Here is an 11,678-nt window from a genome sequence, read left to right as displayed (position 1 = left end):
ACCTCATCATCAGAATAAAGTGTACACAGAAACCTTAACACAAAAAGCTAACTAAGCTTCAAAAGTTAATGAAATAGACATTATTATTATTATTATTATTATTATTATTATTATTATTATTATTATTATGCAAAAAGCTTAACAGATATTATAATCTTATCTGGGTCGCTGGTCAATCTCTTTAGGATACAGGGAACTCGTTATTTGCAATAAAAAAATTCTTATGATGAGCATATATATCTAGGGTGTGAGATATTATATTCATTTATATTTTACTTAAAAATAATATAGCGCAAATCCGTTCGAACATATATAACTGCCAATGTTGAAAAAATCATGACATGCACTACTTATACCATGTTGATCTGAGTTTGTGAATTGTCATAAGTGAAATTTCTAATCTTCTATTAACTATCATTATTTTAATACCCTTGATTTAAATTATTTCTTTCATATGGTTTACTGCTTTTGAAATGAACCAACCAAAGGAACTGTGCCAAATCTCACTACTTTTTTTTTCCTTCATGATACCAAATGCTCAAATCTCACTCTAGCTAGGTGTAGTAAGTTTAATATCTTATATTATATATTATGACATATCCACACACAACACATAAAGACAATATAAACCTATTACAGGAATATCTAATGGACTAATGAAACACAAAAAGAGGACAAGATAAAAAGATGTCTCATTATGAAGCCTAACATTTATAAGTGACCACAAAAATACAAATGACAACAGCAACTAGCATTTGTTTCTTATCCTTTTTTTTCCCCCTCTAATCTACAGTGGGACCATATGTTTGAGGATTCTCCTTCAGCATCTTTCATGCCAGATTGCCAGCGATGAATTTAAAATGTTACGAAATTTTTAGGGTAAAACATTACATAAATCATCTAAACTAAATAACGTTATATCAATGTCTTAAATTATAATTCTATATAAATTGAATTAAATTAATTTGAATTATATAATATAGTAATAAATCGAAACACATTAATTCAAATTACATGAAAACATTATTTGAAGTATAAATCGAATTGGTTAAATTCGAATTATATACTATAGTACTAAATCAAATAAGTATGATTCGAATTATATGGAACAATGTTTGATTCGATTTACTACTTGTAACAGATTATTGACCTTTACTAATTCAAAATTAATTTGATTTATATTATTTCATATTAATTCGAATCATATTTAGTACTATAGTGTATAATTCGAATTTAGCCAATTCAATTTATACTTCAAACAATATTATTTCATGTAATTCGAATCAATGTGTTTTGATTTACTATTATATTGTATAATTTGAATTAACTTAATTCGATTTATATAAAAGTATGATTTGAGATTCGTGTAACGTTATTTGATTTAAGTGATTTATGTAATATTGGCATTGGTTTGATTTATATAAGTATTTTACCAATTTTTTACTTGCTAATTGGCACTGTTGAAAAATGTTTTTCTTTTTTCTTCAAAGAAAAAAAAAATGTTGACACTATAATTTTGTCTCTTATGGACACAATATATATGTTAATGTGCTACCAATTATTAGAAAGGGGAAGTTATATATAGTTTTTTCATCATTTCTTGTTTAGATATATAGTAAAAAATTTAAAATCCAGCAATATATATATATATATATATATATATAGTAATCTTATATTTTTTTTACTTACATGACTATATATATGAATTAAATATTTTAAAGTTGCCTTGAAATATAAGTTTAATTAACCTGTTTATTAAATCATAAATTTATCAGAATCTAGAATATAGATTTGAATAATTTGTTTTTAGTATTTAGTTTTTGACATATCTTAAAAATTATAAATAACATTGAAATATTTAACAGATTATTCTATTAATTCTCATATTTTAAATTATTTATTTTAGACTTTTCTCTTTTCGCATATATTTTAGCATGTGAGTGAATTTAATTTAGTTTTATTGAGGCGATTGTCAAATGTACACGATATATAATGCAAATTTATGATTTTATATAGTTATTTGATTTGCATCATTACTACTATTAATATATTACATAAAAACAGAGACTTAGAAAAAATTAATAATGGGGCAAAAATTATTAAATCACCCTTTCGTCTTAGTCTATAACAATAATAAAGAAATCTTACAGTCTACAAAAAAGAATACTAGGGGGCCAATAATTTTTGTGATTTGTAGTCATCAAATAGCTATTAAGATGGTTTTAATGGTGTGAGATTGGTGTAAGATTTCATCAAATGGCTCACTTTTCTTTGCTGGTTATATGCTGGCCAGAATTTAACAAAATTGCTGGCCCGTAGACTTTTCCGTCTACAAATTCAACTCAGAATACACAAATTCAGTTATAATTTTAGTCTTTATTATTATTATTTTATCTTTATTTATCCTTATCTTATCTTTATTTGCTTTTATCTTTCATAAGTCAATACTCTATATATATTTAATTTTATCTTTATAGTTTACAATTTCAATTAATCAACAATCAATAAAATTTTTTCATCTTTTTTTTTCTTTCCTTATTCTTTCACAATTTTATTATCCTTACATACTCTTTATGTACTCTTTCCGTTTTATTATGATATCAGAGCTCCTCTTGAGCTCTACTGACATTCATGGATAAACCAACCCAATTCAGATCCTAAAACCCCTTCAACCTCCCCTCCCACTATAAATAATCAACCTCCCTACTCTATCCTAAGTCAAGGAAAAATGGCACACGAGCAACTTCATGAGGAACCTCTTTTGGATCTTTCGTTAGCTCATCACTTTTCTTTCATGGCACTTCCTTCCAATGAAAAAACTCGTCCTTCAAATTCACTTGAGCTTTTGTCAAGTCCAACTACTCATTATCTTTGTTCTTTCAATACTTTTTCTATTGTTAACAATTTTTTAAATCGAGATTCATTCTTGAATACTTGGATCATTGATTCTGGTGCCACAGATCACATTGCATCAAATTTGTTTTGGTTTATTTCTTACAGACAAATTTCTCCTATTATTGTTTATTTACCAAATGGTTCTCAAACTACTATTTCTTATAAAGGCATTGTTCAATTTTCACAATCCTTGGTTCTTCATGATGTTTTTTATTTACCTCATTTCAACTTTAATATTATCTCCGTCTCAAAAATTACTTGAACACTCATATGTGAACTCACTTTTTCATCTTCTTCTTGCACTCTACAGAGCAACAATTTGGGGACGATTGATTTGGAAAAAATGAGAGAGGGATTATATGTCTTTAAATTCAATTTCGGTAAAAATCATCTACTACACACTCTATAAATTTCATCCAATCTTCACCCATTACACCTTCAAATATATGGCATTTTCGTTTAGGACACCTTTCTAGACAAAGATTTAATCATTTACATAAATATTTTCCTTTTATCTCTATACATCATGACGAGACTTGTGACATTTGTCATCTTTCTAAACAAAAAAAAATTTCATTTTCTCAAAGTTTTAACAAAGTCAATGCAAGTTTTGATTTATTACATTTTGATATTTGGGGTCCGTTTCGACAAAATTCTATTCATAATCATAAATATTTTTTTACTATTGTTGATGATTTTAGCAGCTTTACATGGGTTATTTTAATAAATCAAAAGGAGAAGTACAAAATCATGTAAAAAATTTTATTACTTTAGTTGAAACACATTTCAACTCTAAAGTCAAAATTATTCGTTCCGATAATAGACCAGAATTTATTTTACATGATTTTTATGCTTCAAAGGGCATTATTCATCAATGTAGTTGTGTTGAAACTCCTCAACAAAATGAAAGGGTAGAACGCAAGCATCAACATATTTTGCATATAGCTCGTGCTCTTATGTTTCAATCTAATTTACCATCATCTTTTTAGTCTTATGCTGTTAAACATGCTGTTTATTTACTTAACAGAGTTCCATCATCCGCCATTAATTTTAAAACACCATTTGAGATTTTATTGAATCATCCACCAAATTATCATGACATTAAAGTTTTTGGATGCTTATGTTCTGTTTCTACCCTAATGGCAAACAGATCAAAATTTGATCCAAGAGCCAAAAAGGCTGTGTTTATTGGATTTCAACATGATTTTAAAGGATATATTGTTTATGTTTTAGAAGATAAAAGAATTGAAATTTCTAAAAATGTGATTTTTTTATGAAATGATTTTGCCTTTAGTCACAAAAAATGTCCAATTCCATACACTCATCCCAACATTACCAAACACACATTCTCAAAAACAAGATTTAGTTAGTCTTCCAGTTGAACCCTCACCTATACCCATTGACCCAACTCCATTTAATTTTTTATTTTCTCTAACAACCTCTCCTTCTTCCTAACTGTCATTTCCTAACCAAGTTGAACCCATGACCATCCAATATCTTTCAACACACACACCCATCTCTCCTTCCGCACTAGACACCAGTCCACCATCACCTCCTCATCCCCCGTCACCCTCTTCACCACCTGAGCAACTCCATCCTCGTCATTCCAACCGACCTCACCGACCTCCAGCATATCTCTCTGATTACTTGTGCAATTTCTCTCTCATTTCTACAAATCAATCTCCCTCAAAGTGGAAGTATCCTTTATCTTTAGTCATGTATTTTTTCTTCTCTTTCATCTTCACATAAAAAGTTTCTTTATCTCTACATTCTGACATTGAGCCAACGTCTTTTAAGGACGCCAATCAACACTCTAATTGGCGTAGTGCTATGAAAGATGAGTTAGATGCTCTTGAGCTGGACAAAACTTGGCGTCTTGTTGATTGTCCTGCAGGCGTTAAGCCGGTTGGCTGTAAATGTGTCTATCGCATAAAACGCAAGCCTGATGGTCCAGTTGATCGATATAAAGCACGACTTGTGGCAAAAGGATTCATTCAGACTGAAGGTGTTGATTTCTTGAAAACTTTCTCCCCTATTGTCAAGCCTGCCACCACCAGATTAGTTTTGGCATTGGCCTCTATGAAGCATTGGCCCATACATCAGTTGGATATTAATAATGCTTTCTTACATGGGGATCTTTCTGAGGATGTTTATATAACTCTGCCACCCAGATTTACATCTCCTCGACCGAATCAATGCTGCAAGCTACTAAAATCACTGTATGGTTTACGACAATCTAGTCGTATGTGGTATGGCAAACTTTCTCATCTTTTGCTATCTCATGGATATCAGCAGACCTTATCTGATTATAGTTTATTTGCTAAATTTACTGGTGCTCAAATTTCTATCCTTCTAGTCTATGTTGACGATATTATTCTCACTGGTAATTCTATTTCTGAACTTGCTGCCATTAAGTCTATTTTGCACCAATACTTTTGAATTAAAGACTTGGGTCTATTAAAATATTTTTTGGGTATTGAGATTACTCAATCAGTGAAGGAAATTTGCTTATCTCAGAGAAAATATTTTCTTGATCTTTTGGAGGATTCTGGTTTATTAGGTGCTAAGTCTGCCTCTGTTCCAATGGATAGTACCACAAGACTATATCAAGACAAAAATCCCCTGCTATCTGACCCTTTTGTATATCGCCGTTTGGTTGGGCGTCTTATTTATCTCACCACTACTCGACCGAACATCATGTATGCCACTCAACAATTAAGTCAATTTATGGCATCTCCTACTAAATCTCATCTTCAAGCTGCCAAGCATGTGTTACGATATCTGAAAACTAGCCTCGGCAAAAGACTTTTTTTTTTTCAAGAGAATCGGAAATTTAGCTTCTCGACTTCAGTGACTCTGATTGGGCCCCGTGGCGGATCCAGAAATCTTATAAAGAGGGGGCGGAAATAAAAAAATTAAAAGTGCCATATTAAAACGGAAAGTTTTAATAAAAAAATTGTATATTTTAATATTATTTTAAACTAAAATTAATTTTAAAAAAATTATTTATATCAAAGTGTTTTTCCATAAAATTTTAATTTTTATCTTTATTATAAAAGATATTGTAACAGCCCAGACCACCCGCTAGCACGATATTGTTCGCGCCCTCGCTGACACATCGATCCGGGCTCCGGCTCTGATACCATCTATAACAGCTCAGACCACCCGCTAGCACGATATCATCCGCTTTGGCACACAAGGCCTCACGATTTTACCTTTGACGATAGGGATGATAGTCGAAACCCCCCACACTCACTCGTCAAAACATGTCACGCTAGGGAGAGGTATCCACACCTTTATAAGGCATGCTTCATTCCCCTCCCCAACCGATGTGGGACCTTATAGATATAACATAAATAATATAAATTTGTTTCTTTAATACTTTTAATATATGTATTTAAAATAAATTAATGAATATAATATATAAGATATATTCATATTAATAAATAATTCACTTGATATATTTTGATTTTAATATTATAAAAAATAAAATTTAATCTAATTTATTTTTATGTATATATTTTCTTATTACATTCAATTAAAAATTATTATAAAAACTAAAATATTTTTATATAATAATAGATAGAAGAATTATAAAAAAAATTGAATTTTATTCTTATTATAAAAGATATAGCATAAATAATATAAATTTATTTTTCTAATACTTTTAATATATGTATTTAAAATAAATTAATGAATATAATATATAAGATATATTTATATTAATAAATAATTCACTTAATATATTTTGATTTTAATATTATACAAAATAAAATTTAATCTAATTTATTTTTATGTATATATTTTCTTATTACATTCAATTAAAAATTATTATAAAAATCAAAGTATTTTTATATAATAATAAATAGAAAAATTATAAAAAAATAATTGAAAGAACAGAAGAAAATAAATTTTAAATGCATGATATGGGACTTGAATTCATGCTTTGAAGTATATAATGCCTCCCTTTAACCACTGAACTAAAAAGTATATTTGTCACGACTTTTAAACATTATATCTAATGTATTTTAAGTTTTGAAAATTTAGTGGGGCCATGCTGGTCCCCTAAATCTGCCTCTGATTGGGCCGGATGTCCTGACACTCGACGATCTTTAACATGTTATTATTTTTTTTAGGCAGTTCTTTAGTCTCTTAGAAGACAAGAAACAAACCACCAACCACCGTTACTCGATTATCCACTGAAGCAGAATATCGTGCACTTGCTAACACAATTTGTGAACTTCAATGGATACTAAATGTATTACAATTTTTACGCATCTCTCCTATCCGTCCACCAGTTTTATATTGTGATACTCAGAGTGCTCTTCATATTGCTGCTAACCCGATTTTTCATGAACGGACCAAACATTTAGAGGTTGATTGTCACTTGGTTTGACAAAAAGCTCAAGTTGGAGTGATGAAACTCCTCCCCATTCCCTCTTCTAGGCAACTACCAAGCATTTGTCTTCTCAACCCTTCCATCTTAATTTGAATAAGCTTGGTGTTCTTAACATCTTTAGTCCTCTAGCTTGCGAGAGCGTATTAAATCACTCTTCCACCTTAGCCCATGACAACAATAAAAAAGTCTCACGACCCACAAATTCAGCCTAACAGAATACACAAATTCAGTTATAATTTTAGTCTTTATTATTATGTTATCTTTGTTTATCCTTATCTTATCTTTATTTGCTTTTATCTTTCATAGGTCAATACTCTATATATATTTAGTTTTACTTTTATAGTTTACAATTTCAATCAATCAACAATCAATAAAATTTCTTCATTTTTTCTTTTCTTTCATTATTCTTTCACAATTTTATTATCCTTACATACTCTTTCCGTTTTATTAAAAATATATAAAGTAAAATTTATGTATAGATATTTTATTTTTTTTTATAATATACGCTAGCATAATAAATCAAGAATTAATCTGTTGTAGATCTGAATTTCATTTAAGAGTTTGTCATTATCCAATAAATTATTATATATACAAAATAAAATTTAAATTTTTGACACTTACTTAAATAAACTATTGATATTTTAAGACATATTCCAAATAACTTCTAATTAACTAGTATCATGAAATTAATTATCATTATTTTTTTAATTTATTTATTTATTTATTTTAGGATAAACATAATATAACAAAAAGATAAATATTAAATTTTATATATATTTATGTTTTTTTATCAAAATTTTTGTGAAAACAAATATTCTCTTGCTTCTACCTGAGCATGTGCCTGCATAAAAATATGATCCTACACGGGATTTTTTATTTGTGTTATTAATATTGTTATCATTATTATATTACATATAAGTATTTAAATTAGTGTGTACATACATATTTTATGTATTATTATTATTAGGAAAAGTTTAGGGGCCAGCAATTTTTGTGTTTTCTGGCTAACACTTAATCATCAAAACAAAAGTGAGTGATCTCCCACCATTAGATGTAATCTCACATCATTAAAAATACTATTGATGGTCAATTGATGATTACAAAATATCAAAATTGCTGGCCCCTAGCATTCTTCAAAAATTATTATTATTATTATTATTATAAAATTTATATATGCTTGAATTTTCTTTTGCAAATACATATACATAATGCTTAAGTATCTTTATGTACTCTCCTTTATTTTGTATAATGCTTAAAAGAGATGTTTTTCCCAATAAATGACACTTCATTTAAAATTTTTTTTTAAAATATATTTGATTTAAGGTGTTAGACCTAATTAGAAGTCTTTGAAGGAGCTCAATGCGAAAGCCTGAAAGGAAAAGCTAGCGATGGCGATAACTCATGAGAAGTGGCTATTTATAAAAAATATCAAGTTCCTGCGTACTTAAATATCAACTGAGCTCACAATTTCATTTGCATTTGCGTCTGTTGATTACAACATTTTCCTTCAGTCTGAAGATGGTGTCTTCTAATAAGAAAATTACCTACCGCAAGATACGTCAAGTCAACTATAAAAGTATCCAAACTTGCATAGTGGTCTATCATAGTGGTCTATCATAGTTAGGAAAATTGAGGGTTTTATGTTATGGAATTTGCTAAATTGGTGTTCTTAAACAAATTGAAAAGGTTTGCGGGCATAAATGGTTTTTTTTTTCTTCTTTCAAAATCTTTAGTACTACTTATTACGTGAATCCTAATGTTATCCTAGAGTACAGTACTCTTAATTTTTTTATATTTATATGCTAAATTAAATATTCAAATTTTAATATATAATATTATTTAAATATTTATTATTAAAAAATACTAGATTATATCCATCTAATTATTAACAAACCTCTTCGTTTATTTATTCGTCTGAGTGGTCAAAATATATAATGTGTGTCAACTAGCCAACAGAATATGTTTCATGTCAACGAGAAATGTTAATCCAATTGCATATGCATTTTCTTCAAAACTGAGTGTATTTCATGCATTTGTAGATGAGTTTTTTCACTGGCAATGAATTCACTAATAACCCCATCAATCTCAACTGAGCTGCAACCTGGTGCTTTCTCTGATCCTTTATTCTTCATCATATCCCTAACCCTTCTTGTTTCACTGTATTTCCCGGTTGTTGCATATAAATTTGAAAGCAAAACATAGACACCACTGTGGTTCTCCAACTTCAAGAGTTTGGCAGCTGCAAATTCGGCAATTTTAGTTTGTCCATGGTTGCAGCATGCACTTAAAAAGGCCCTCCAAGACAATGCCTCTTCAGAGGTGCCGCTGCTTGAATCTCTTATTCTTCTTATCATAACCATGGCTTCTTTGAAGAGACCAGCTCGACTGAGCAAGTCAACTAGACAACCGTAATGTTCGATCTTCGGCTTAATCTTGTGCACATTACACATCTTATCTAACAATTTCAGACCTTCAAGTACCATACCGGAATAACTACAAGCTGTAAAAATGGCTATGAATGTTAGATCATCCACCTTTATCCCTGCCTTTTCCATATCCGAAAACAACTGGAGTGCGCTTATTCCATCTCCATGCATTGCCATCCCAAAAATCATTGCATTCCAACACACAACGTCTCTCTCTTTCATGGAATCAAATAGTCTTTTAGCCATGTCCAAGTGACCACATTTTGCATACATGTCCAACAAACTGGTACTCAAACGAATGCTAAATGTAACCCTTGCTTCATTCAGATATCTGTGTACCCAAATGCCAATATCCAAAGCCCCCAAATGGGCACAGGCAGAAAGAATGCTTACTAATATAGACTCATCTGGCACCTCATCAGTAGACTGTATTAAACGAAATAGATGAAGTCCTTCATTGAAGCAATTGTTCTTCACATAACCAGAAATCATGGCACCCCATATTCCCCTGTCCCTCTCAGGTGCTTCATCAAAGAAAAGCCTTGCTGAATCAATGTCGCCCACCTTAGCATACCCTGCGATCATCATAGTCCAAGACACAGCATTCAAATTAGGCATTTCATCAAACACCTTGCGTGCAGCCACAAGATCACAGCAGGCAGAGTACAACGAAATCAAACCATTACCCACAAAGACATCACATAAAAGCCCCAATTTTGATCCATACCCATGAACAATCTCCCCCAAGGAAACACTTTCAAGCGAGGTACACGCCTTCAACACGCAAGGAAGGGTGTAGTGATCAGGGTTCAATCCACGGCGCACCATGTCAATGAACAAATATACTGTGCCTTTAGGGTTGCCATTGATGAAGAAAGCGTTAAGGACAGTATTGAATATGCAAAGTGTGGGATTGTGAATGTGTTGGAAAACTCTAAATGCATAAGCAAGGATTCCGTGATGGTGGGTGCTGAAAGCGAGGAGCCTGCTGAGTGCGAAGGTGTTATGGTGAAGGCCATTGGTGAAGAATTGAGCGTGTGCTTGCTTGAGTTGGTTCATGCTTTTGCATTTCTCCAATACTTGGAGGCATTTCTTGATGCTACAACTTGACATGGGAAAAAAGAACGCTCCTAGAGCTATTTAATCCAATTGATATGAGTTGTGATTTGTAATTTTTAATCCTTGGTACTGCAAAGATGTGGCACAAAATAATCACCCATTTTCGGACATGAAACCAACGAAAATAAACCTAAAATTTTGAATGTAACAACCTATTCTAACGAACTCAATTTTGCTGCGTATGAAAACAAAAATAATTCACTTTTTTCTAATTCATTTTTGCTAGTTCTGTTTGCAAAAATGAAAAAGAAAAATCTCTCTCATTTTCATGGCTTATCCTTGGGATTTAATTTTCGAAAAAGAAAATCTTTTATTTATTCTTCTTTGGATCAACTCCCAGTTAAATATGTTTGGGAGTTGAGGGGCGACGAAGATGAGACTGACTGGTGATAGAGAGAGATAAAGAAGACACTGTAAGATATATATTATAAAAAAGTTTTGGGTCACATTTTTATTAAAATTTGACCGGTATTTAATTAGTAAAAAAAATTATATACTATTAGATATAATTTTACACTATTAAAAATAGTGACTAATTGATGGCTATAAATTTAACCTTCTAACACTCCTCATATATTATTTTTGAAAATATTCTCTCTTTTCATGAATTGTAATTTATTAAAAAAGTTATAATTTATTAAAAGTTTGCAATTCATTAAATAATTAAATACGTTGTTGCATGTATTCATTTCTTCTAAAATATTTCAAACATTTTTTTTGTAATTTCAATAATTCTATGAGTATGTATAAAATAGTTGTATGCATTTATATATTTATACATATTGGCTATATATATTATTTTAACAAAATAATCAATCACTAAAATAAATAAAACTACA

At 30.2% G+C, this 11,678-nt stretch overlaps 1 pseudogene across 1 annotated transcript; it reads right to left on the bottom strand.

Moving 5' to 3' along the window:
• Window positions 1–9,177: 9,177 nt before the first annotated feature.
• On the bottom strand, window positions 9,178–11,112 carry LOC107644387 (pentatricopeptide repeat-containing protein At1g08070, chloroplastic pseudogene; annotated as a pseudogene). The gene has a single exon (XR_015883658.1). The product of XR_015883658.1 is annotated as a pentatricopeptide repeat-containing protein At1g08070, chloroplastic pseudogene (transcript).
• Window positions 11,113–11,678: the final 566 nt, after the last annotated feature.

This window comes from Arachis ipaensis, chromosome B5 (genome assembly GCF_059453495.1).
Source record: "Arachis ipaensis isolate K30076 ecotype BB chromosome B5, ASM5945349v1, whole genome shotgun sequence".
Taxonomy (NCBI): domain Eukaryota; kingdom Viridiplantae; phylum Streptophyta; class Magnoliopsida; order Fabales; family Fabaceae; genus Arachis; species Arachis ipaensis.
The sequence above is the reverse complement of the archived record's forward strand: the minus strand, read 5'-3'. Positions and strand labels throughout refer to the sequence as shown.